Raw genomic sequence first — 25434 nt, 5'->3', positions numbered from 1 at the left:
TGACAGAATGCCAAGGACACGGAATGGGGAAAGGACAGTTTTCTTAACAAATTGTGTTAGGAAAACTGGATATCCACATGTGAAAGAACAAAGTTGGATTCTTATTTTGCATCATATATAAAAATTAACTCAAAGTGGATTAAAGATCTGAATGTAAGACCTAAAACTATAAAATTCCTAGAAGAAGAAAATAGAAGAAATGCTTTGTGACATTGGATTTGGCAATTAGTTTCTGAAAAGACACCAAAAGACCAGGCACAATACCAAAAACAAACAAATGGGCCTACGTCCAACTTAAAAAATTTGTGCACCAAAGCACACAATCAACAGAGTGAAATGGCAACATATAGAATGGGGCAAAATACTTGTAAATAACACATATAAAAGGTTTGTTACTATCTAGAATATATAAAAAGGCTTCTATAACTCAACAATAAAAAGCCAAATGACCAAATTAGTAAGTGAGCAAAGACTTGAGTAGATATTTCTAAAGACAATGTACAAATGCCAACATCTTGATATGAAAAGATGCTCAACATCTTGAAATGCAAATCCAGGGCACCTGGGTGGCTCAGTTGGTTAAGCATCTCACTCTTGATTTTGGCTCAGATCATGATCTCACAGTTCCTGGGTTTGAGCCCCACATTGGGCTCTGCGCTGACGGTGTGGAACCTGCTTGGGTTTCTCCCTCTGCTCCTCTCTCCAAAAATAAACAAAAATAAATAAACTTAAAAAAAACCAAATGCAAATCAAAAACCACAACATACCACTGCATACCCATTAGGATGGATTAAACACACACACTCACCCCCCCCCCCCACCCACACACACAATAAGAGGTAAGGATGTGGAGAAATGAAATGTTTATGCCTGATTGCTGTAAGTATAAATGTGGTGCAACCACTATGAAAACAATATGAAAATTTTTCAAAATATGAAAAATAGGATTAGCATGTGGTCCAGAAATCCCATTCCTGGGTGTATATCCAAAATAATTGAAAGTATAATTTAAAGACATATTTTCACATTCATCTTCATAGCAGCACTATTTAAAATAGTCAAGAGGTACAAACAACCCAAATGTCCACCGTGGATAAATATACAAACAATATGTGATATAGACATACAATGAACTATTACATAGCCTTTAAAAGGAAGGAAATTCTGACCCATGCTACATCATAGATAAATCTTGAGGACATTATGTAAGTGAAATAAGTCAGAAAAAGACAGATACTGTATGATCCTACTTATATGACATACTGAAAGTAGTTATTATCATAGAGATGATAAATAGAATGATGAGAAAGGGAGAGGAATGGAATGTTTTAATGAGTACAGAACTTCAGGTTTGCAAGATGAAAAAGCTATAGAGATCTGTTTGACAACTATGAATATATTAACACTACCCTTAAAAATGGTTAAGATAATAAATTGCATCATTTTTTACAAGAACAGCAATAATTATCACAATACAACCAGAATAATGTTGGAGAAGCAGCCATGGCATGACCTCTTTTATGTCTTCAGGAATGTCCAATAAATGCAGTGGGCCTGGAACCTTCCCCTATATGGAAGGCAGGTGCTGAACAACTTCTTGGCCTTGGATTCTTTCTTTGGGAGGAAACTTCCCCTTGTTCTGAGTACTCTGGGAAATTCTTTGTATTTCTTTAATGTGAGCATCATAATATGGCACTTGGCCAGCTATTCCAGTATATCTGCCTTCTTCCACCCACCACCCTCTGCCCCATCCTGGGAAGGGAAAGTGGCCTTCACCTGAAGCATTTGAAGGGTGTGAGTGTCCATCCCCCTATGCCTTATTTAGGGTGGGAGGGCTTTTGGGAAGGAGCCTCTATGGGAAACCCTCATGAGTACAGACCCTGATCTTGCTGTGTCTTTTCTCCTTTCTGTGTGTAAAGCATTATTCCAACCAGTACCTTGTGTGTTGTCTTCTTTGGCCACCTCTAACTCATAGGAGACACAGTGGGCTGAAGTCTGTGGGTTTCTGCTTCTGGTGGTTGGCATTGTAACTTTTACAGTCTTCCATTTGGTTGGAATCCTCACTTGGGATTGGTCAATGAATATTCCTCCTGGAAAAGTAAGATATTAGATATTGTGGCATCTCAGATACCCCTTTAAGACAATCTACTAAAGGTGCCATAGGTGATTGGCAGGCTCCAGTTGCTGAAGCTTTTACTCTACCTTGAAGTTCAAACCAGACCACACTTCCTCCAGGCTTCTCCTACTGAGAATGGGAGCACAGCATCTCTCATTCAATGACTGAGCACAACAATGTTACTAAAACTAACACATTTGCTGCTGAATCCAGATTTCTCTAATAAGCAGTTTTGATGTAGGAATCTCTATCATTCAGGCCCCCAAATCTTAGAACTGTCGTGAGTTCTAAGATTCTTCCCACAGAAATTTTTCTTCCCTCCTGTCTTTCACAGCAGGCATACAAACATCATTATCTAAGACCCTTGGTGCAGACTCCTTCTCTGTCACTATATATCATTCTCAGGCACTTTCCCAAATAAATACCTGCAATTCCAATTCTGTTTTTGCACTTGGTTGTTGGAGGACTCAAACACTTCTGAGAATTTCTGCTATAAAAGAGCAAAATAATGAAGTAGAAACTGAAAAAGTTTTAGAAGGGAAGGCTAATGTGGGTAATTATAGTGGTTTTATGTCAATGAAAATAATGCATGAGAGAAAGGAAAATATGTCGTGAAGTAATAGATTGGAGAAAGGAAAATATTCATGAGGTAAGATTAAAAGGGGATAGATTTTGGAGTGGTATATCTGAGAACACCAGTGGAGGTGAGGAGTTAGTGTCAATAGCAGTACAGTCTGAAATGGTTTGTAGTAACACAGAGACCAGAGAACATGAACATTAATGCTGTTGATTTTGTAAACAGGATGGTAAGAGCTTATAGACTTCTCTTCTAATTGTATCTATTTTCTCATTCAACAGAGAATAAAGATGCATATTCATATGCTGAAGGTTTGATAGAGAAGGAAAACATCAATAATGCATATCCTGATTTTGGGGAGACCTATTGGCATAGAGAAATATAGTATGATTGTTTCTCAGCACTAAGGACCCATTTGTAGGTTAGTGACCATTAATTTGAAATGACATTCCGAACATTATGATTTTGTATTTCTCTCTTTCAAGACTTAGCTTGCTAGTGGCAAACACAGAATGCTCAATGAGTCAAATTAAGTCAGGTCTGGGATTTTTCCAAGTGAGCAGTATAATTGCACTGAAGGGTCCATACAAAAGATTTGTTTAACAATAGAAAATCATGCTGGTGTATAGATATAAAGGAAAGCAAGATATGACCATGAGAGAGCACCTGAAATGGGGTATGGGGATATGATCATTGGAGGAAAGAAATCCCAGGAACTCAGAGATTGTATGAGTCTGCAGTTATTTGCAACAAAATAGTTTTGGGGTGGCATAGTATCTTTGTGTGAGTTTCAAATTTGATGGAGGTGTTAATGGAGGAAGATGACATTGTATTCTTCCTCCATTAGTACCTCCATCAAATTTGAAATGGAGAGAAGGGAGGACACTTACTTCTTAGGAGGGATATGGAAAAGAAAACATCAACCAGGCTACTGGGTGTGAATCAACATCCTTAAGGAAGAAAAAAATTATTTTATCAGAGCAAAAATATGAAATGGTTGCTCAGAAAATAGTTTAAGGATAAAATGTATTTTAATAGTGACTATGTACTACAGAATGTGCAGTAGGTTTTTTTGTTAATTTTTTTAATGTTTGTTTTTGAGAGAGAGACAGAGCATGAATGGGGGAGGGGCACAGAGAGAAGGGGGCACAGATTCCGAATCAGGCTTCAGGTTCTGAGCTGTCAGCACAGAGCCTGATGCGGGGCCTGAACCCAGGAACCATGAGATCATGACATGAGCTGAAGTCAGAAGCTTAAAGGACTCTGAGCCACCCAGGCGCCGCTTATGTGCAGTAGTTTTAAGGAGTCAAGGAGGAGTGAGATTTTTTAATCAAGAGGGGGCACTGATAAAAATTGTTTAGGCAAGGGAACGAGTGGATTTCAACTAGATGAAGAAGTATGGACAATGTGCTTTACAATTTTCGTTTGTGCTTTACAATAAACTGCTTTAAATACACTTTAGGAACACTGAAAATGTCTTTGAAAAAATGATAAACTCAAGAGTACAAGTGTTGATTCTACCTAATGTTCCTGAGAGTTTTGATGAGTATGGGATACCCATAAAATGAACAACTGACTGTCATGTCAGTGACTATGATTTGCATCTCTAGACCATGAGTTAAAAAAATTAGAATGATGGAAAGATTTTCATGAAGATGTATAACTTTGCCTAGAATCATGGTTGTCTGAATAAGAAGCAGTGTTAAATAAAATGTAAATGATGGTAGAGAAAAAAGCTTACATATATTCCAACACAAGACATTAAGGCAGACAGAAAGTATCATCCGGGAAAAATAGGAAAAGATTGTGGGGGCAATACTTCACATAAGAGAAAAATTGAGACTAAAATGAACAATACTTGCCAACTCTGGTTGTGGAAGTAATTAGTACACCTGATATTAATAACACAGGCAGGTAAATATGACCTTAGAAGCTGCATAAATGAACTCAGGCTTCAAATGTGGCAGTAGGATGGTATTCCCTATTTCAAAACATCAGACCTGAGGAGAGTGAGGGAGGGAGACAGAGAAAGAGAGAGAGAGACAGAGAGACAGAGAGAGACAGAGAGAGGAAGAGAGAGAGGATGTTATTAACTTAATAACAGTGTGGATCAAGAAAAATATATGCATTTTAAAGAAATAGAAGTGGTCTCAAGAGAGCATTTAGAAAAGAATAAGTGGGAGTAGGGAAGACCATCATTGTAGGAGAATATAAAAACTTAACTAGCTTGCCTAGTTGGAGCAAATACATAAATGGATTCAGTGTTACTGAGATAAATACTAAAGTGGTGATAAATAAAGATATAATACCAAAGGGGAAATATCCAGCAAGAATATTACCTAACTCGTGAGGCCCTCCAAAGGCCAAGATTTTTAACAATCCTTATTTGTTCTTTGCCATTTTATACTCTAGTATTGCAATCCCAAACATGCTTAATCAGTTTTCCCTACTGCCATATTTTTTGAATAAAATATATCTTGCTCAAGTAACTGGGAAAATAGTAGTCATCAGATATCAATTCTATTCAAGTCTAAACTTACTCAGAGTACCATAATACTACCTTTCATTCTGGAAAAAAAAAAGATCATTTTAACTTCAAATATAGGCTTTACAAATACAGATTAATTTAAACTCTAACTTTATTCAGACATTATCCTGTTGGTTAGCCCTACTTCTGTTATTTCCATCTCCACTGCCTCCATAAATAACTTGCACAAATAGAAGTTAGAGTACCTTCTACCATTCCATGCTTTTCCCTACACATTGTACATTTTGCAAAGTAGTAAACTTCCACAATGCTCACTCACTTGTAAACTATGATTTGTTACCTTACCACCCTACTGACAATGTTCATGCTGAAATCGCCAAGGACCTCATGTTTAAATCTAAAAAGCTGCTATTTTAATCCTCATGCTATGTGATATCTGTACAGAATTTGAGACTGTAAATAATTCCCTACAGCTTAAAATGTTTCCTTTTTAAATATGTCTTTCTATACTTTATCCCACAGTAATTCTTTCTTTTCTGGCTTTTTCTTTTTTTATTTCATACCACTTGGAAGGAAATATTGGTTTCCTTAGGTTATCTCATCTATTTTGTTTCCTCTTAAGATACTCCCAAGCCTACATTTGTATACTCATTTCCTTCTCCTCTAGTTGAGCATCTGTTTTTGCAGTAACTAATGGATTCTATTTCCCTAAATATATTGCATGTATATAAACATACTGTTCAAAAAAATATTTTCTCCCTTTTTCCTCTCCCTTCTTATTTGTTGTGCTTGTTGGTATCAAATCAATTAAGTTTAATTAATCATCCACTTCTTTCTCCTCTTGACATCAGTTATATATCAGAAACATCTCTGAAATCCAGTCTCCTCTTTTTATATTTACTTACACTGTTTACTTTGTATCCAAATAATATTCCACCTGAATGGTTTCAGAAACCATCTGTCTTATCTTTGATTCTAAACAACTTTCCCCCACTATGACCAAGGTACTTTTTCAAAGAAGCAAAACTGATCATGTTACTTTCCAGATTAAAAAAAATACTTTTAAGGGAAGCTGGGTGGCTCAGTCAGCTGAGCGTCCAACTTCGGCTCAGGTTATGATATCATGGTTTGTGTGTTCAAACCCCACATCAGCCTCTGTGCTGGCAGCTGAGAGCCTGGAGCCTGCTTCAGATTCTGTGTCTCCTTCTCTCTCTGCCCCTCCCTAACTCGTGCTGTGTCACCCCTTCTCAAAAATGAATAAACGTTAAAAAAAATTTAATACTTTTAATTTACATTTTCTGCAGGCCACATTCTAAACTCTTCAGTACAAAGCTACTTCATAGTCTGCCCTCCGCCTTGCCTTGTTTCACATCACTATCTTACACCAATATACTTACATAAATTCTTATCTCAAAGGACATGTCAATAACTCCATTTATAGCTGGTCTCTGATTACTCTCAACCCTTGTACATATGATTCTTCCTAGAATTTCCTGCTTTTCCTTTCTTTTGAAAATCCCTACACATTCTTCTTGAACTAGATTCAATAAATAACAGTAAAACAATCCTCCCAAACTATCCTTACTGTACGAAATTTTCTGTACACAGTGCTCTCAAATCAATTTAGCAAAATCTCTTCAACAGAAATTATCACACTAAATTTTAACTGTTTATGTGATGATAAATTTGTTTATGTTATATTTATATATATAATATATATTATAAATATTGTGTATATATACAATGACATCCTGATCAAAATTTGACAATACTCTGTCAAAATTTTCCGGTAGGCTTACGGGCTGTGCTAAATAGTTTCCTCAATTTTCAACAAATAAAACTCTTATTAAATCCCTATTTAATTCTGTCATAACTTATTTTCAGCTGAAGAAGACATGACTTCACTATTGGGGACAAAATAAGGGTGGGTAAAATTTTTAAGAGAATAATTGTAAATTAATTCAATTTGCCTAGTCCATATATCTATCATAGGTATAAAATAATACATTTTATAAAGGTTACTGAACCACTGGCAGAGACCTTTGAGATATTGGGAGAAAAGTTAATCATAGTAGATTATTAGAAATGTAAGAGTGTAGCAAATTTCAAGATGGAAGCTGAATTATTACTCATTTATTGGGCACTTCCTACATTCTAGGCTGTGTATTAGTAATTTATAATATAAAGGTGAAATGAGCAAATATAATACCTTATTTCAACCTAAATATTACTACATTATATATATATTATAAACTATAATTTGTGTTATAAAAGACAAACATCATATTATTGAGAAAGTTAACAAAGAGACACTTTTGATTGGGCATTAATAATTATCTTTTTGGAAAAAATGATATTTAATCTAAATATCACATTGGTGTAAAGGTATAGTCTCAAATGTCTAATATTATTTCTGAACACAATTATAGAATGAATAATTAAAATAAGAGTTTATAAATAACTAGATGAAGATACATTGATTATTAAGTTATAAAATATTTACCTTATTATATGTTAAGATGACCTAGTTTCCACTTTATGGTCGTGTTGCTATCTCAAAGAAATATGACAAATTTTGAGAATCTGGAACTCAAAAGAAATAACATAACATATTGCTTCATGTCAGTGAAATACTATGATCTAAACACAAAAATGATCAAGTGGATTAGTATTTGATTAATGATTGTATTCTAAGAGTTTTGATCAACGGCTCAATAGCAGCTTAGAGCCATGGTCACATTCCCTAGTTGGATTGTGAAAGTGTTTGATAGAGATGGCATATTTCTTCTATATATATTCCTTCTGTCTATATTTATTCTATGACACCTCCATAGTGGGAATATACTTCTCTCCATGATGTTGGACTTAGTCACATGGTGGCTCTAGATTTTAGCCTCAACTATGTGACTTTTGCTCAATGGTTAACAGATAAAAGACAAGCAGAAGCATGAAACATGCTTCATGCATTTGGACTTGCCTTTTATGTTTCTGACGTTGCTGTGAGAAGACTATGCTTAGGTCATTGCAGTTTTCCAATGTGATATAACATATATATATATATATATATATATATATATATATATATATATATTATAGCCCACTGATCTAAGGGTCAGAGACATGTGGAGCAGACTGGACCCAATGTAGACTTTGAATCAAGCCCAGCTAAGCTCAAGCTAAACCAATAGAATCCTAGGTGATACATATACAAATGACCAGGAATAAATGAGACTCAAGGGTCTTTTGTCATATTGTGATGGCTAATAGTATGAGCAAAAACTAGTAATTTATATAAAATTAAACAGTAAAACAAAATAGAACAGAAAATATTATAGTGGTTAATTCATAATAGAAATTATTAAGCTTAACTGAAATTAAGTATACATAAATATTTAAATAACCCATATACTCTGGGTCACAATATAAAATGTAGTTTTTACTGTTTCATGATTTTAAAAAAATTGAAAATTGCTGACCTGAATGAGAGTCTTTTTTTTTCTGAATGAGAGTCTTGATGTGTGCCATAGTACTTGGTTATTAACCCTGCATATTCAACATTTTAGCAACTCTAGAAAGATGTAAAATAAATGCTCATAATATTTGTACATCACTGAAACCTGAGTGGAAGGAATAATAAATAGTTTAGATAAGAAATTCAGAACATCAAAAAATCTTCTTAGAACCTAAGTAAAACTGATTTAGTTAACAGGAAACTAAATATAAGTCGATAATAGAGTGTGACCAATAACATACCCAATTGCATCACACAATGTATCATTAAAAATATATATCATAGGTGAAGAACAGAATAGTTTAATTCTACTCTTTTTTAAGGTTAACAATAGTTGACATACTACATTCAAGGACATGCTAAGGTTAGGGCACTAAAATGTCTGTATTGCTTTGAAAATTCCCGCCTAACCCTAAAAGAATTGGGTTGTATGTATTATTAGTGAACTGGCCTTAAACCAGATTATATGAAGAATGTCATAAATAACTAGATAAGTTTTGCTTATAATAGGAGAAACCCACTGGGCAAGTGTGTAAAGATAGTTTTCAGGTAGAAGATGAATAAGACTTCTTTAATATTGCAACAGGGTAGCATGATATAGCTTGCTTAGCACAAAGTTTAATTATGTGGAATGATAAGAGATAAGTTTAATGGGGTGTTAAATCAAAAGAGAAACATATTAGTGGGGAATCATCAACATTTATTCATTTTGATAGAGAAGCCTTTTTTGGGTGATGCGATTTCAGAAGTTATTTTAATTATAGATCTAAGAGAAATACAAAAATGTAGGAAAGGTGGAATAAGGAAAACAGAAAGGAAAGTGGAAAAGACAGGGTGTTGACTTAAAGAGAAAGAATTGCAGATTAATTAGAAGATGAAGAAGCAAAGGATTTGGGAATCAAAGATATAAATCCCTCAGAGATGGTTAGTGAAGAGAACAAAAGTCTTGAACTGGAAGAAATGATAAGATCCTCTATGGAGAGGCAGCAAGGATATCCACATTGAATAATGGATGGACTCAGGCAAAAAACTAGGGGCATGGAATCGATAAAAAGTTTGCAACAGTTTAGAACACCAAAAAGCCTTTAAAAAATTCAGAGTATTTGCTTATTAATTTTGAAAATATTCACTGTGAACATATCCATTTCTAAACATGAATTCAATATTTAGAAGTGTTTTAAGGGTTCATGTTTAATATGTTTGTCATTTTAGGACTTTTGCCAGTGACTCTGTGTGACTACTTAATGAAGAGACCATAAATTTAAAATGACAAAAGATTAATTTTGTTAGCTATTTATTTATCTGTTCATTTATCTTGAATAAGGACTGTTTGTCTTACTGAAAACTTTTGAGGAAGATAATATGAAACATATCGCTTGTAAGAGTGCCCCTTAATGCTCATTTACATTTCCGGGGTTTAAGCATCTCAGGGTAAGAGTGGGCCTTCGAGATCATTTAGTGTAACTGTCTTCCAAAGTAGAAAACTACTCAACTCATATGTGTTCATCCACCCTGTGTTTGAATAGTGTCATTGATTTAGTTGAAATTAGTACCAACTGTCACATAATTATGTCAATACAAATGATTCCTTCATTTTATAAATATCATTGTAAGCCAACTCACATATTTTTTTTTTTACAAAACCAATCTGCCAATTCACTAAAATGTATCCCAAGAGGAAAAAATAAAATCAATATATTCTAATAATAAACCAAAAGTTCCAATTTAGAGTTTTCTTACTTGCATTCTGAATACATTTTGCTCCTAAGAGAATTTCTCCATTCTATCCCCTGGTAGCAAGACTTACTTTCTCAGACAAGTGGAGCTTAATCTTTTTAATGTTTTTGAATCATTGTAAAGTTAATTCCGTAATTTGAAAAATGTTGAAAGCTTTGTTCCCTTATCTCAGAAAATAATGGCCATAAGATTAAGATTTGCATATGCTAGCAGTAGGATGGCAAGTTAACTGAATCCATTTGAGAATGTGGAGTTAAGAATTCCTACTTTGGATGTACATGGAGTTAAAATCTTCCCACTGGGTCAGTGTAGAGAGAAAGATTGATCTCCATGTTTACTAGACCATTTCCAATTTCTCACATTAGGTCATCCTTTGGTTCCTATGAATTTACATTTTCAAGATAGTGATGGTCTTTATCAGTATGAACATTTGAGAGAGTACGATATTATTATGTATTCTAGATAACTTTGTCATAAACTTATTCATGCAAGAAAGTTTTTCTCTTGTTCCTAATGTGAAGATTTGAAAATTCAAGTTGGAGCAGACATAAGGCAGAAGTGAACTATTATCCAGATACAAATATAGAAATTATCTTAGTCTCTGGTCAATAAGTACAAAACTGATCATAGAGCTGAGTACAAGCTTTTCGTTGTTTAAGGAAAAATGTCAAAGTGCAATTTTGATAATGGAAAAATACACTTTTATTTCAAAAAGTTAATTAACTATAACATATGTGTCTTTTAAAGGGAAGGTCATCAACCACTCTATAGTTTTCTCTTTCCATTGCAGAAATGGTGGGGAAAGAATGAGAACTTAAGCATATCTTCCATTGCTTAGGGGACACACAATAAGCTGTCATTTTGTTTTGATTTGTTTTGCTTTCAATATGCAAAGAGAATCCCAAATCTGGAAAAGTAGGGTAAAAGACTGATTTTTTTCTATTACAAGATGGGAATGTTGTATTTTAATTTCCATTATCGTGTTTTGTTTCGGAGTTCTGGCAGGTATATACGAGAGAGAGAGAGAGAGAGAGGCAAAAAGGGAAGAGGAAATTTAGTAACATAGAGCACAAACAAAACTAAATGGTTTATAGCCTAAGAAAAAAAAGATAAATATTCAATTTTCAGTTGTTTTCTTTGCTGCACGTTTTACCTTTTCAATGCCTGATGTAAATAGCACTGTAAGACCAAGGGCTAATGGTCTCCAATGGTGGAGTAATTTATCTGGATTAATAGGATGTACAGATGCTTTCTGTGGAGATAAAAGAAGTAAAATCTACTAAGGATGAAATTAAAACTGCTACAACCAAGATCCAATCTCGATTGATGCCACAATGGCAAGGATGGAGGAAGCAGAGAAGACAATCAGCAATATAGAAGACAAAATTATGGAGAATAATGAAGCAGAAAAAAAGAGGGAAACTAAAAGAGCAAAAGAGCACTATATAAGAATTCGAGAACTCAGTGACTTATTAAAAAGGAACTACATCAGAATCATAAGAGTCCCAGAAGATGAAGAGAGAGAAAAAGGGGTAGAAGGGTTATATGAGCAAATCATAGTGGAAAACTTTCCTAATCTGGGGAAAGACACAGACATCAAAATCCAAGAAGCACAGAGAAGTCCCATTAGATACAACAAAAACTGACCATCAACAAGGCATATCATAGTCAAATTCACAAAATACACAGACAAGGAAAGAATCATGAAACAGCAAGGGAAAAAAATGTCCTTAACTTATCAAAAGAGGATAGATCAGGTTCACAGCAGACCTATCCATAGAAACGACAGGCCAGAAAGGAGTGGCAGGTTATATTCAAAGCACTGAATTGGAAAAATATGCAGCCCAAACTTCTTTATCCAGCAAGGCTGTTGTTGAAAATAGAAGGGGAGATAAAGAGTTTCCCAGACAAACAAAAACTAAAGGAGTTCATGACCACTAAGTCAGCCCTGCAAGAAATTTTAAGGGGGACTCTCTGAGTAGAGAAAAGATGAAACAAAACAAAAAAGACCAAAAGCAACAAAGACTAGAATGGACCAGAGAACATCACCAGAAACTCCAACTCTACAGGCAACACAATGGTACTAAATCTATATCTTTCAGTACTCACTCAATGTCAATGGACTAAAATTTGTATGTAATCAGAAAAGACCCTGAACAGACAAAGAAATCCTGAAAAGGAAAACCAAAGCTGGGGGCATCAGAATTCTGAACTTCAAGCTGTGCTATAAAGCTCTAGTCATCAAGACAGTATGGTACTGGCACAAAAACAGATACATAGATCATATACAGAATAGAGAACCAAGAAACAGACCCACAAATGTACGGCCAAATAATCTTTGAAAAATCAGGAAAGAATATCCAATGAAATAAAGACAGTCTTTTCAGCAAATAATATTGGGAAAACTGGACAGTGACATGCAGAAGAATAAACCTGGACCACTTTCTTACACCATACACAAAAATAAACTCAAAATGGATGAAAGACCTAAATGTAAGACAGGAAGCCATCAAAATGCTAGAGGATAAAGCAGGCAAAAACCTCTTTGACCTCAGCCACAGAAACTTCTTACTTGACATGTCCCATGAGGCTAGGAAAACAAAAGCAAAAATGAACTATTGGGACCTCATCAAGATAAAAAACTTCTGCACAGTGAAGGAAACAGTCAGCAAAACTAAAAGACAACCAATGGAATGGGAAAAGATATTTTCAAATGATGTATCAGATAAAGGGTTAGCATCCAAAACCTATAAAGAATCATCAAACTCAAACTCCCCAAGACAACAAATAATCCAGTGAAGAAATGGGCAAAAGACATAAATAGACACTTTTCTAAAGAAGACATCCAGATGACTAACAGACGCATGAAAAAATGCTCAACATAACTCTTCATCAGGGAAATACAAATCAAAACCACAATGAGATACAACCTCACACATGTCAGAATGGCTTACATTAACAACTCAGGCAACAACAGATGTTGGAGAGGATTCAGAGAAAGAGGATCTCTTTTCCACTGCTGGTGGGAATGCAAACTGGTGCAGCCACTCTGAAAACAGTATGGAGGTTCTTCAAAAAATTAAAAATAGAACTACCCTACAACCCAGCAATTATACGACTAGGTATTCATCCAAAAGATATAGGAGTGCTGTTTCCAAGAGGCATATTCACCCCAATGTTTATAGCAGTACTATCGACAATAGCCAAAGTATGGAAAGACCCCAAATGTCCATTGACAGATGAATGGATAAAGAAGATGTGGGGTGTGTGTGTGTGTGTGTGTGTGTGTTATATACATAATGGAATATTACTCAGTGATCAAAAAGAATGAAATCTTGCCATTAGCCACAATGTGGATGGAACTAGAGTGTAGTATGCTAAGGGAAATTAGTCAGAGAAAAACAAATATCATATGACTTCACTTATATGTGGAATTTAAGATACAAAACAGATAACATAAGGGAAAGGAAGCAAAATAATGCAAAAAGAGGGAGGGGGACAAACCATAAGACACTCTTAAATACAGAGAACAAACTGAGGATTGCTGGAGGGGTTTTAGGTGGGGGGAATGTGCTAACTGGGCAGGAAGCATTAAGGAGGATACTTGTTGGGATGAGTGCTGGATGTTATATGTAGTTGATGAATAATTGGATTCTACTCCTGAAATCATTATTGCACTATATGTTAACTAACTTGGATGTAAATTTTTAAAAAATTAATAAGTGAAAAAAAATAGGATGTACAGTGAAGGTAACAAATATGGCAAGTGTGGTGAGGTTGAGAAGGACACCTGGAACTTGGACCAAATGACCAAAATGACCATGAGAAAGTCAACACTAGAAAGTATACAGAAATCTTAGAACAGGATTACAGGATCTGTACTAACAATGGGGTTACAGTTGATAAAACTGTATATATTATATTAATTTATCCATCATAACTATACCATATTCTGAAATCATTCAAATAAAGTATTACACTTTTCCAAAATAATTAAAAAGTTCAGCATCCTCCCTGAAATAGTAATCTACATGTCATGACTATGTCTACAAGATTAAGGCAGCAATTATAAAAATAGGTTATTCTTTAAACTCTACCAAAAAACAAAGTAAGAAATATCACTCAAAGAAATGTTTATTCAGTTCACAACATCAAAAGTAATAACATTCTGTATTTATATACAAAAGGGAAAAAAAATAGATGGAAGTTCCTATCTGTAATCTATCTATCTATCTATCTATCTATCATCTATCTATCTAAGTATCCTAGGAAAATCAATCCCTCTAGTCTTAGGAATTTTCTGGAAAGTCCTCATATACAACAAACTTTTTATCTGGGATTGAAAAAAAGTAAAAATACTTTTATGGATATATTTAAATATTAAAAATACTTTTAGGTACATTATATGTTCCTCTTATAAAGATCATTATTTCTAATCATTAGCACAGCCATAATACAATTAGACTTTTTTTTGGAAGCAAATAAAATTATTGGTTGAATTTCCTTTTTAGTACATAAAATTGGTGACAGAAAAAATGAACATGGATATGGATAGAGAAAAATATGTTTTGAAGGGGAGAACTAATTTGTGGGAAGCTCTGGACATAAAAGGATTAGGATTCTAGAGTAGATAACTGCAATTACAAAGGTCATGAAGGGAGATGGATAGTTCTAATGGGTCATTTAGGGTCTTGTAGGGAAAAGTAAGGCATTTGTTTTTATTTTTAACTATATGGAAAGATAGCAGACACTTTAAAGTATAAAGATATAATGTTTAAAAAAATAACTTTCTGAGGGAAGGCAATGGTGGCAGGATTAAGACAAGTTATATTAAAATGTGTACCTTATAATATTATAATGTATAATGTATTAATATTAAATTTTACTATCTAACAGTCAGTACTTGGAAAACTGGATATTGACACACAGAAGAATGAAGTTGAACTTCTGCAATATATCATACACAAAAATTAACTACAAATGTATCATAGGAGCAAAGGTGTAAGTGCAAAAATTATAAAGCTTGTACAAGAAAAAATAGGAATAAAACTTGATGAACTTGAATTCGTTAAGACACCAAAAGCAAAAAGGAAGAAAAAAAAAGGAAGAGAGAGAGAGAGGGTGAGGGAAAGATAAATTGGACTTCATTAAAATCTTAAAAATTCATTTGTGCCTCCCAGAACATCATCAAAACCATAAAGAGTCAGTCCAAATAATGAGATAAAATGTTTGCAAATCATATATATGGAAAGGGATTTTTATCCATTATATAGAAAGAATTCTTAGAATTCAACAATAAAAAGACAAACAACCCAATTTAGAAAATAGCTAATAGATATAAATAGACATTTGTTGGGGCACCTGGGTGGCTCTGTCCCTTGAGTGTCTGACTCTTGATTTCAGCTCAAGAGCCTGCGTTGGGCTTTGTGCTGACAGCATGGAGCCTGCATGGGATTCTCTCTCTCCCTTTCTCTCTCCCCCTCCCCCACTCATGCGCATGTGTGCATTCTCTCTCTCTCAAAAATTTAAAAGAATATCTAATTTTTTTAATGTTTATTTATTTTTGAGAGAGAGAGAGAAAGAGAGAGAGAAAGCATGAGCAGGGGAGGGGCAGAGAAAGAGGGAGACACAGAATCCGAAAGCAGGCTCCAATCTCTGTGCTGTCAGCACAAAGCCCAACTAGGGGCTTAAACCCACGAACCACAAGATTATGACCTGAGCCGAAGTCGGATACTTAACTGACTGAGCCACCCAGGCGCCCCGATAGATATTTCTTCAAAGAAAGTATACAAATGGTCAATAAGCATATGGAAATGGTCAACGTCATTAGTCACTAGAGAAATGCAAATCAATATCTAAATGAGATATCACTCTGCACCCAGAAGCATGACTAAACTAAAAAGGCTGACAATAAGTGTTGTAGAGGCTGTGAAAAAACTGGAACATATATACATTGCTGATGGGATCATAAAGTAGTGCAACTGCTTTGGAAAACAATTTGGCAGTTCCTCAAAATGTTAAGTATGCAGTTATCATATGATCTAGTAATTCCACTCCTGGATATATACCCAAGAGAATTAAAAACATACATCTACACAAGTGAACATGCACACCAATGTTCACAGCAACACTATCCATAATAGCTAAAAGTTGTGAACAACTCAAATGCCCATTAGTAGATGAATGGATAAGCAAAATGTGGTTTATCCATACAATGAAATACTATTCACCATATAAGGGAATGAAGTATTGATATGTGCTTCAGTATGAATGAACCTTGAAAACATCATGCTCAGTGAGAGAAGTCAATCACAAAAGACCACATATTATATGGATTCTTTTTAAGTGAGATATCAGAATAGGCAAATCCAAATAGGCTTCTTTTCCAATTTCAAAGAAGCCTACTGGTCTTGAGGTCCTGGTAGGAGGACAAATGGGGATCAATTAGTGAATATTGGTTTTCCTTATGGGTTGATGAATATGTCCTAAAACTAGATAATTGTGTTGACTGCATGACTGTATGAATCAACTGGAAACTGTTTCATTATTCACTTTAAGGGGAGAATTTTAATGGCATGTGAATTATATGTCACTAGAGCCACTACAAAAATTAAACAGATATATCAGATGTAAGGTGAAAGCCTACAATCAACCAACATCAAACATTTCATGACCACTGATTCTATCCATAAATATTGTTGTTATTATACATGTCATGCTACATACTTACCATCAAATAAAACATTTAATATTCATAACCTAACTCATAATAAATACAACAACGTAAAACGTTTGTGATAATAAAGAGATGAAAAACCTGAGAGATGGATATTTCTAGAGATACTTTTACCATTCTTCAGAATTTGGCCTTGATAGCTGTTTAAACTTCATTTTCTTTGAAGTGCAAAGTTAATCCATGTAAACCTCAAAGAGTTCAGCATAAGACTGGCTTGTACTTCTTAACAAGTCTTTAAATGTGTAGACCTCTGGGGATGTGTATGCATGCATGCTGATCTAATTGTGCATGTTAGCTATGTACTCTACAAGATAGTTAAAATTTATACAGTGTGTGCTCAGAATGGCATTTGCAAATGGTTAGAAGTTTAATAAAAAATGTCTATTTTAACTCAGGCATATTGTCTTCAACAAACTATAACTTAAGTATTATAATTGTTATTCTTCTGTTCTTATTTTATATAAGAAGATTATTTTGATAGTAGGAATTATAATATTTTCTTTCAATCTGTTTCTCCATCTGTGTTTAAGTGGCCTTCTTTGTACGGTATGGAGGGATCCTGGCAGAGAAAAGAATGAACAACTTCTGTATTAGTTTACCTACCACAGAGTCTTAAAGGGTTCTGAAATAGTGATTGGATGAGGTTGACAGCCAAGAGAGCAGGATGGAATTTGAATCTATTTCTAAGTAACACACTTTGGATGTACTTCCGTTAGGAGTGCATCAGAACAATCAATTAAGAAAAGATAGGAGACAGATACACTGATCAGTACTAGACAGACTTTTGAAGGGGCAATTACATAAATATGGAGTTTTCATTCTTTCCTTTTATGTCATAAATATAAAGTTTATTTGAGATTTCATGCAGTTTTAAAAGGCTATTAAGAACACAGTCACCATCTTTTTTCCCTATTTGACCAAGTGATAAAGGCAATATTTGGAATCAGACAAGTCTCCCTCTTGGCAGATCCCACTTTCCGAATGAAGCAACCTAAAAAGATACAACATGAAATATCTCCAAAGTTTCCATATGCAGAAAGTAGGATTGTCTTTTGAAGATATGTCAACTGAATTGTAGGTCCTGTACACACCTATGGAAAGACATAACAATTGTCCGCTCAAGGTTTCTTGTATCATGAAAAATACATCACAAGTAAGACTTCAAATATGTCACATGGCCATATATAATACAGGTATTCCCAAATTTTTAATTTTTTTTTCTTGGCTTCTGGCATTATCAACAGTAAATTATTGTTTAAAGGTGATAATATTTTCCTTCATCCTTAAAACTATGCACAAATGCCTACATGCACACAGACACACAGAATTATATACACTGACATACATATATAAGCACAAAACTGCCCAGACACACATCTAGAAGCACACACGTACACAGGCACCACTCTTGCACTCATTTCTTGGATTTTAAATGGAGACTACCACAGAGTCAATAAAACGGTTTATTCTTACAGGACCTTGATTTTTGATTAGATGCTCCCTTGGTTTCAAATCCAGCATTCGCTCTCTTACCAGACTGTTTCCACAAATGGAGCCTCAACATACCTTAACTTTTCTAGCTTCAAGAGTAATAAAACAAGGAAGTATTTGTCTAATATGGGCTTGTGTTTATGTCTTCATTATACTACTACTCCTCTGTGCCTAACCAAATTCTATCCACCATTCGGAACAAGCTCAAGTGTGATTCTCCTGAGTCCTAATCTGATGTCCATATCTGAGGTGTTGCCAATGGATCATACTACCCAGTTCACCATACCTTACAGTAATATGATTTTATTTTTTAATTTAAATTTTTATTAGTTAATATACAGTGCAATATTGGTTTCAGGAGTAGAATTCAGCGATTCATCATTTACATACAACACCCAGTGATCATCGCAACACATACCCTCCTTAATACCCATCACCCATTTAACCCATCTCCCACCCACCTCCCTCAATCAACCCTCAGTTTGTTCTCTATTATTGGTAAGAATCCCTTGTGGTTTGTTTCTTTCTCTCCTCTTTCCCCCATTCCTCATATATTCATCTGTTGTGTTTCTTTTTTTTTTTAATGTTTATTTATTTTTGAGAGAGAGGGAGAGAGAGAGGGAGACTGTGAGTAGAGGAGGCACACAGAGAGAGAAAGACAGAGACTCTGTCTGAAGCAGGCTCCACGTTGTCCGCACAAAACCTGGTAAGAGGCTTGAACCCACGAACTGTGAGATCATGACTTGGGTTGAAGTTGATGCTCAACCAACTGAGCCACCCAGGTGCCCCTCATCTGTTTTGTTTCTTATATTCCACATATGAGTGAAATCATATGACATTTTTCTTTCTCTGACTGATTTATTTCACTTAGCATAATACACTCTAATTCCACCCACGTCATTGTAAATGGCAAGATTTCATTATTTTTGATGGCCCAAACACCCATCAACTGATGAATGGATATATATATGTATATAATATGCATATAAAGATATATATAATATATAAAAATATATAATATATAATATAATATAATATATAATATAATATATATTATGTGTGATATATTTTAATTGTACAATATATTAATAAATCATATATAATCTATGTAATATAAATATATGATATGTATCTTATTACTCAGTAATATGATTTTCTAAGAATGTCATGTTTAATAAATTTTTCTTCAAAAGATAATTGATTACAACTTCCAATTTATCTATTTCCCTGGCACAGACCTACGTATGAAGGAGGGACTCAATACCAGGCAAAATGAATCCATTATTTTAGAAGTCAACCTTTCAAATTTTCTGATTTTAAGTTTAATACAGATATCAACAATTAGTGAACAGAATCTAATTACTTGAATATTATAAATTTGAAAGTAAAGGGTGACTTTGGAACTATATGGATGTATTTATGGTTCCATACATAGCTATATATATATATATATATATATATATATATATATATACATGTATATATATGTATATGTATAGAAAGAGTTACTGATACCATAAAAATATTAAAAATTTGAATTATCGTACACATGTATGGTTGGTCAAAACAAAGAATTTCACAAGTAATTTTAAATTTTTTTGCAAAGGGTTACATTGTTATTTCAACTAATTTATGCTTCCTTGCTTTCAAAAAAAAAAGTAAGGAATAGAAAAACTATTACTACAATATTTATCTCAGTAAACTTAAAGATTTAAATTCTGACGTTAGGTGGATCATTTGGTTCAGTACTTAGAACACTGTTAAGGTTGACAAGTTTTAGATATCTTACTGGACTTATTGGAAGTCTAGAGTAAAGCTTTCAAAACATTTTGCTTTTATTTCATTAAGTCCCTATTTGGTTTGAAAAAAAAAACATACTGTAAAGCTAAATGTTCCATCTCTTTTTAATTATTAATGTAATTACTGCATTAAATGCTTTCCAATTCCAATAAATTACCTAATATTTAGGGAAAAATGAATTACAGTGAAATTACTTGTTTTTATGTGGAGCAAAAAAAAATTTGTGAAGTCCTGATGAATGATGTATTTATTATTAGAGACAAGTTTTCCTAGATAATACCATAAAGTAGTGAACTCTTGCTTTACCTTTTTCTATCATTGAAAACAAAATAAAACATTATAGAGTGATTTACTTCAAAGGTTTTTAGTATACTTGTTCACATATTATAAAACTTTTCTATGGATGTAGGAAGTCTTCCATTCATTTTTACTACTTGGTTTATTTTCATTTCATCTTGTTTAATATAATTTATCATCAAGTTATCTAACATACAATATTTTCATTTTATCTTAAAAGTCAGTAGTCTTTATGAAAATATTTTATAAAAATTAGAAATGGAAATCCATAGATAATATTAAAAATATAGGTGTTGGTTCATTATTAACATGTTAATATAGACTTACATACATAACAGGTATATTTTTTCCAATTATGTCACTATTAAAGATGATGCACAAAACTATATGTCTCTGTAATTTCCTTGTCTATGTGTCCACTTAGCTGGTCATTCTCTTTTGAAAATGAAAACAAAGAACAAACCCTGACTCGTATAGGTAGTGTTTTATAATCTTTTTGTTCCTTCTCACAGATGACTCATTTTGATTTTGGCAATCTAAGAAATAAACTGTTAATTTACTCTTGGCTATCATGGTATGCTTTATTAGAGCTGTATTTTAATTATTTACCTTATTAGAGGACATGATACAACATAGGCTGTATGTTTTGACAATTTTGTTCTTGGAAGAAAATAGTAACAAACAATTTCCTCACAACAGAGCTTAGCTATTAAATCTTGGCTATAGAACTGGGTCATGGAATTAAAAGTCACAGGTTAGTACAATTTTACCAGTATGCTTTGACTTTTTTTCACTTAAACGTTTTTCATGAGATTTAAGAATATAATATAACAAGAAATCAGAAGTCTGAAGATCTCTACAGTGTATAAAAGTGCTGAATTTCCAGTATAAATTCCACAGAGAATTCTAGATCCCGGTGCCTTTCTTTCTTCTCCAGCTATACTCTTTTCCTGCGTGGTCTCACCTAGTCTCTTAAACTTTTAACTTTAGGATCATTATACACAGAGGCATACACACACCAACTTTTCTCAAGCTTAGGGGCTAGACTTCTATGTCCCATTCTGTACCAGACCTGTTTATTTGAATGTTGTAGTGGATTTCTGTTTTATTTTCTTCCTGATGAAATCCATATGCTTTGTTTCATACTGCAAAACTGTAGTGCCAGTGTTCCCATTATGTTTTATCTTTAAGTAATGCTCATCTTTCCCCCATCAGCAAAATCCTGGTAAGTTAAATAGCTTTCTAATCTCAATTACTGCACTGTTTGATGTATCTGTTTGTGTGTGTATCTGTGGGACTTTGGCAGTCAGAGAACACCTGTACAAATTACGCTTTTCATTTAGAAATTCCCACAGACTTCATGAGGGGAACCATATTCTCGCCTGAGTTTGTTCCTGATGGTTTCACAAGACCACTGTGCTTGAGCTGCCTAAGTTTCCTCCTGGAGGACCACACTTATTGGCCCCTCCTGGGTCAGTGCACATTTTCTGTTCCATCTTTCTTTTTGAGATGCTGTTTAACTATTTGTTGTTTGTTTATCTGTTATTTTAAACCATATATATTTTTTTTATTTTTTATTTTTTTTTAATTTTTTAATTTTATTTATTTTTTTTTTATTTATATATGAAATTTATTGTCAAATTGGTTTCCATACAACACCCAGTGCTCATCCCAAAAGGTGCCCTCCTCAATACCCATCACCCACCCTCTCCTCCCTCCCACCCCCCATCAACCCTCAGTTTGCTCTCAGTTCTCAACAGTCTCTTATGCTTTGGCTCTCTCCCACTCTAACCTCTTTTTTTTTTTTTTCCTTCCCCTCCCCCATGGGTTCCTGTTAAGTTTCTCAGGATCCACATAAGAGTGAAACCATATGGTATCTGTCTTTCTCTGTATGGCTTATTTCACTTAGCATCCTAAATGTCCATCAACTGATGAATGGATAAACCATATTTTAAACCAAAGTGTCTGTCCAGGATGCTTGATAATGTGTCTCTTCCTTCTAAAAGACTTTTCTAAATGTGCTTTATGAGCCAATATGTCTTCTTCCTCAGAATGTCTCCGTTAATTGAAGGCAAATGTGGTTTTCATGGGACATCTAGACCTGTGACAGTTTTCTCCAAATTGCTTTTAGAGCATTTTGACCAATGTTGGTTTATTCAATAAATATGCTGTTGTTGTGAGTGCTTATTGAGTATATTTTGAGTATGAATTTTAGAGCCAAAAGTGCCATTTAAAATTTGAAGTTCCCTTAGAGCCACTCTGTACTAGCTTGCCTACATTGTTTAGGGAGCTACAGATTGATGGTTCCTCCTGGTTTATCTGGGTACACAGCAGGCTTTAGCTACATGATCAGCTGGATATAAGAAACTCCTCAGTAAATTTGTGCCACAGTGCCTGTTCACCTGAAACTGAGATATGTCTCATTGATCTAGGTGATTCATAATCCAAAGAAAAAGAGAATCTTGTGTAGCTAATAAAGGACTCTGGTGTGCAGTGCTTGGCAGTTTGTTGATCTGATTGCCTGCTCTCTTTTACCTCTGCTGTATTATATCCTTTACGAGTATTAAAGGCTTGCATTTGTAACACATGAAAAGCATGTCTTTTCAATTATTATACGTTGAGTAAATGATGGAAAATTTTGAGAAGTAATTGGTTTTAGGTATAACTCCAACCAAGAACTTAAATGTCTCTCTTGATTTTTCAGGTTTGGAGGCAGTCTCAGAAAATTGTTTTGCTACCCTTACCCTATCCAACAAAGATTAGGCTGATGCTGAGATCCTAGGATAGTAGTACGGTAGTAGAGATCCACAAATATACTTAAGTTTGAATATTATGAAAAGCTTCTAATATGTACCCTCAGTAATCATTATGATCTTGTTTGGATCATCTTTTCTCCTTTGTGGTGGGAAATATTCAGTATTATATTCACTGTCCCAATTGGTCTTTAGGGGCCATCCCAAAGTAAAAGAATATCTGTATTCCAGAAATAAGGGGGAAGATATGCTAGGCATGAAAAAAAGAAAACCATAGAAAAATACATTTCTGCTACAACATTGAAATAAAAAATTCAGGGAGGGAATGAGTTATAAGGGCTTATAATTATCCATGGTAAATATATAAGCCAATCATGTCATACATAAACTGACATTGATTTCCATTTGCTGAATGTTCTTTCCCTTTATTGTTTATAAAGTTTTTATTTAAATTCCAGTTAGTTAACATACAGTGTTATATTAGTTTCAGGTATAAAATATAGTGATTCAACACTTCCGTACAACACTGGTATTTATCACAGTAAATGCACTCCTTAATCCCCTTCACGTATGTAACCCACCCCCCTACCCACTTCCCTTCTGGTAATCATCTGTTTGTTCTCTGTAGGTAAGAGTCTGTTTCTTGGTTGTCTCTCTTTTTCTCCCTCTTTTTTGTCTCTTTGCTTGTTTTTTTTTCTTAAATTTCACATATATTGTTACCCTGAATCCACAATAGCATGGTCTATTTATAGGAGTTAGGATATATTACATCATACTCAGTATGGCACAAGACAGCTACCTGGGAATATCTCAGAATAGATTATAACCTAAATTAATAATCACACAGTGGTTGGGGCACCTGTGTGGCTCAGAGTCAGTTAAGCATCTGACTCTTGACTTCGTCTCAGGTCATGATCTCACAGTTTGTGAGTTGGAGTTCGAGCCCCATGTGGGGCTTTGCACTGACAGCATGGAGCCTGTTTGAGATTCTCTCTCTCCCTCTCTCCCCACCCCACACCACTGCTGTGTCTCTCTCTCTGTCCTTTTCTCAAAATAAATAAATAAACTTAAAAAAATCACACAGTGACCTGTAATTTTATTGGTGAATAAAGTCTTTTGCATGTATTTGGGAGGCAACAGCTTTTGCATATTACTTCTCCAATTTTTCTGTGATATACAGTGTATAAACTGAGGACCAAAAGAAGAAGCAACATTGGAATCATTCTAAGGGTTCATGGTGAAGGTTACATTAAGATCATTGAGATACATCACATAAATAATTCCAGGTTGGGAGGCTATGGACCTTATTTGCTTTGGTTCATAATAACTGGAAAGAATGAGTTTGAAGAGAAACAATGAAATGTGTCAAAAATTGACAATGTTAGATTGATTTTTTGTATTTATTCATAATATGGAAAAAAAGGACAGTGAATAATTTGCTGCAAAATGTTACATGGATGACATACAGAAAGAGGGAAATTAGGATTTAATTTCTCCTCACTAAAATAAAATCATCGTATTTAAGGGAGGAGGTAGACTCAAAACCTTATATCATGGCAGGTTTAAAGTCATGATCAATTCAAGTAATATTGATTCTTATGTGAAATACGTTTCTCTGCTGGAAATTAAAATTAAGGACTGTAATTAGATCAATCTTAATTATTTATTTATATATGTATATTTATATGTATGTATGTATGTATATAGGTATAAACCTATTGTATATAGATACATTAGAAGCACAGACAGGATTTTTTCAAATGCCTCTTACAGCCACTAGGACCCATAATGGATATTCAGCCTCAAATAAAAGGAGATCTCTATAACGTCAAGACTTCCCCCTTTACTAGAATCTACAAATATACCCTATCATCACATGAAGTATTGTTGGCTTTTCTCCTTTCTGTGTTATCCATTTATTGGCTCCA

Source organism: Herpailurus yagouaroundi, unplaced genomic scaffold, assembly GCF_014898765.1.
Source record: "Herpailurus yagouaroundi ecotype Mexico unplaced genomic scaffold, PumYag 197, whole genome shotgun sequence".
Classification (NCBI taxonomy): Eukaryota; Metazoa; Chordata; class Mammalia; order Carnivora; family Felidae; genus Herpailurus; species Herpailurus yagouaroundi.
Note: the sequence above shows the minus strand (reverse complement) of the source record.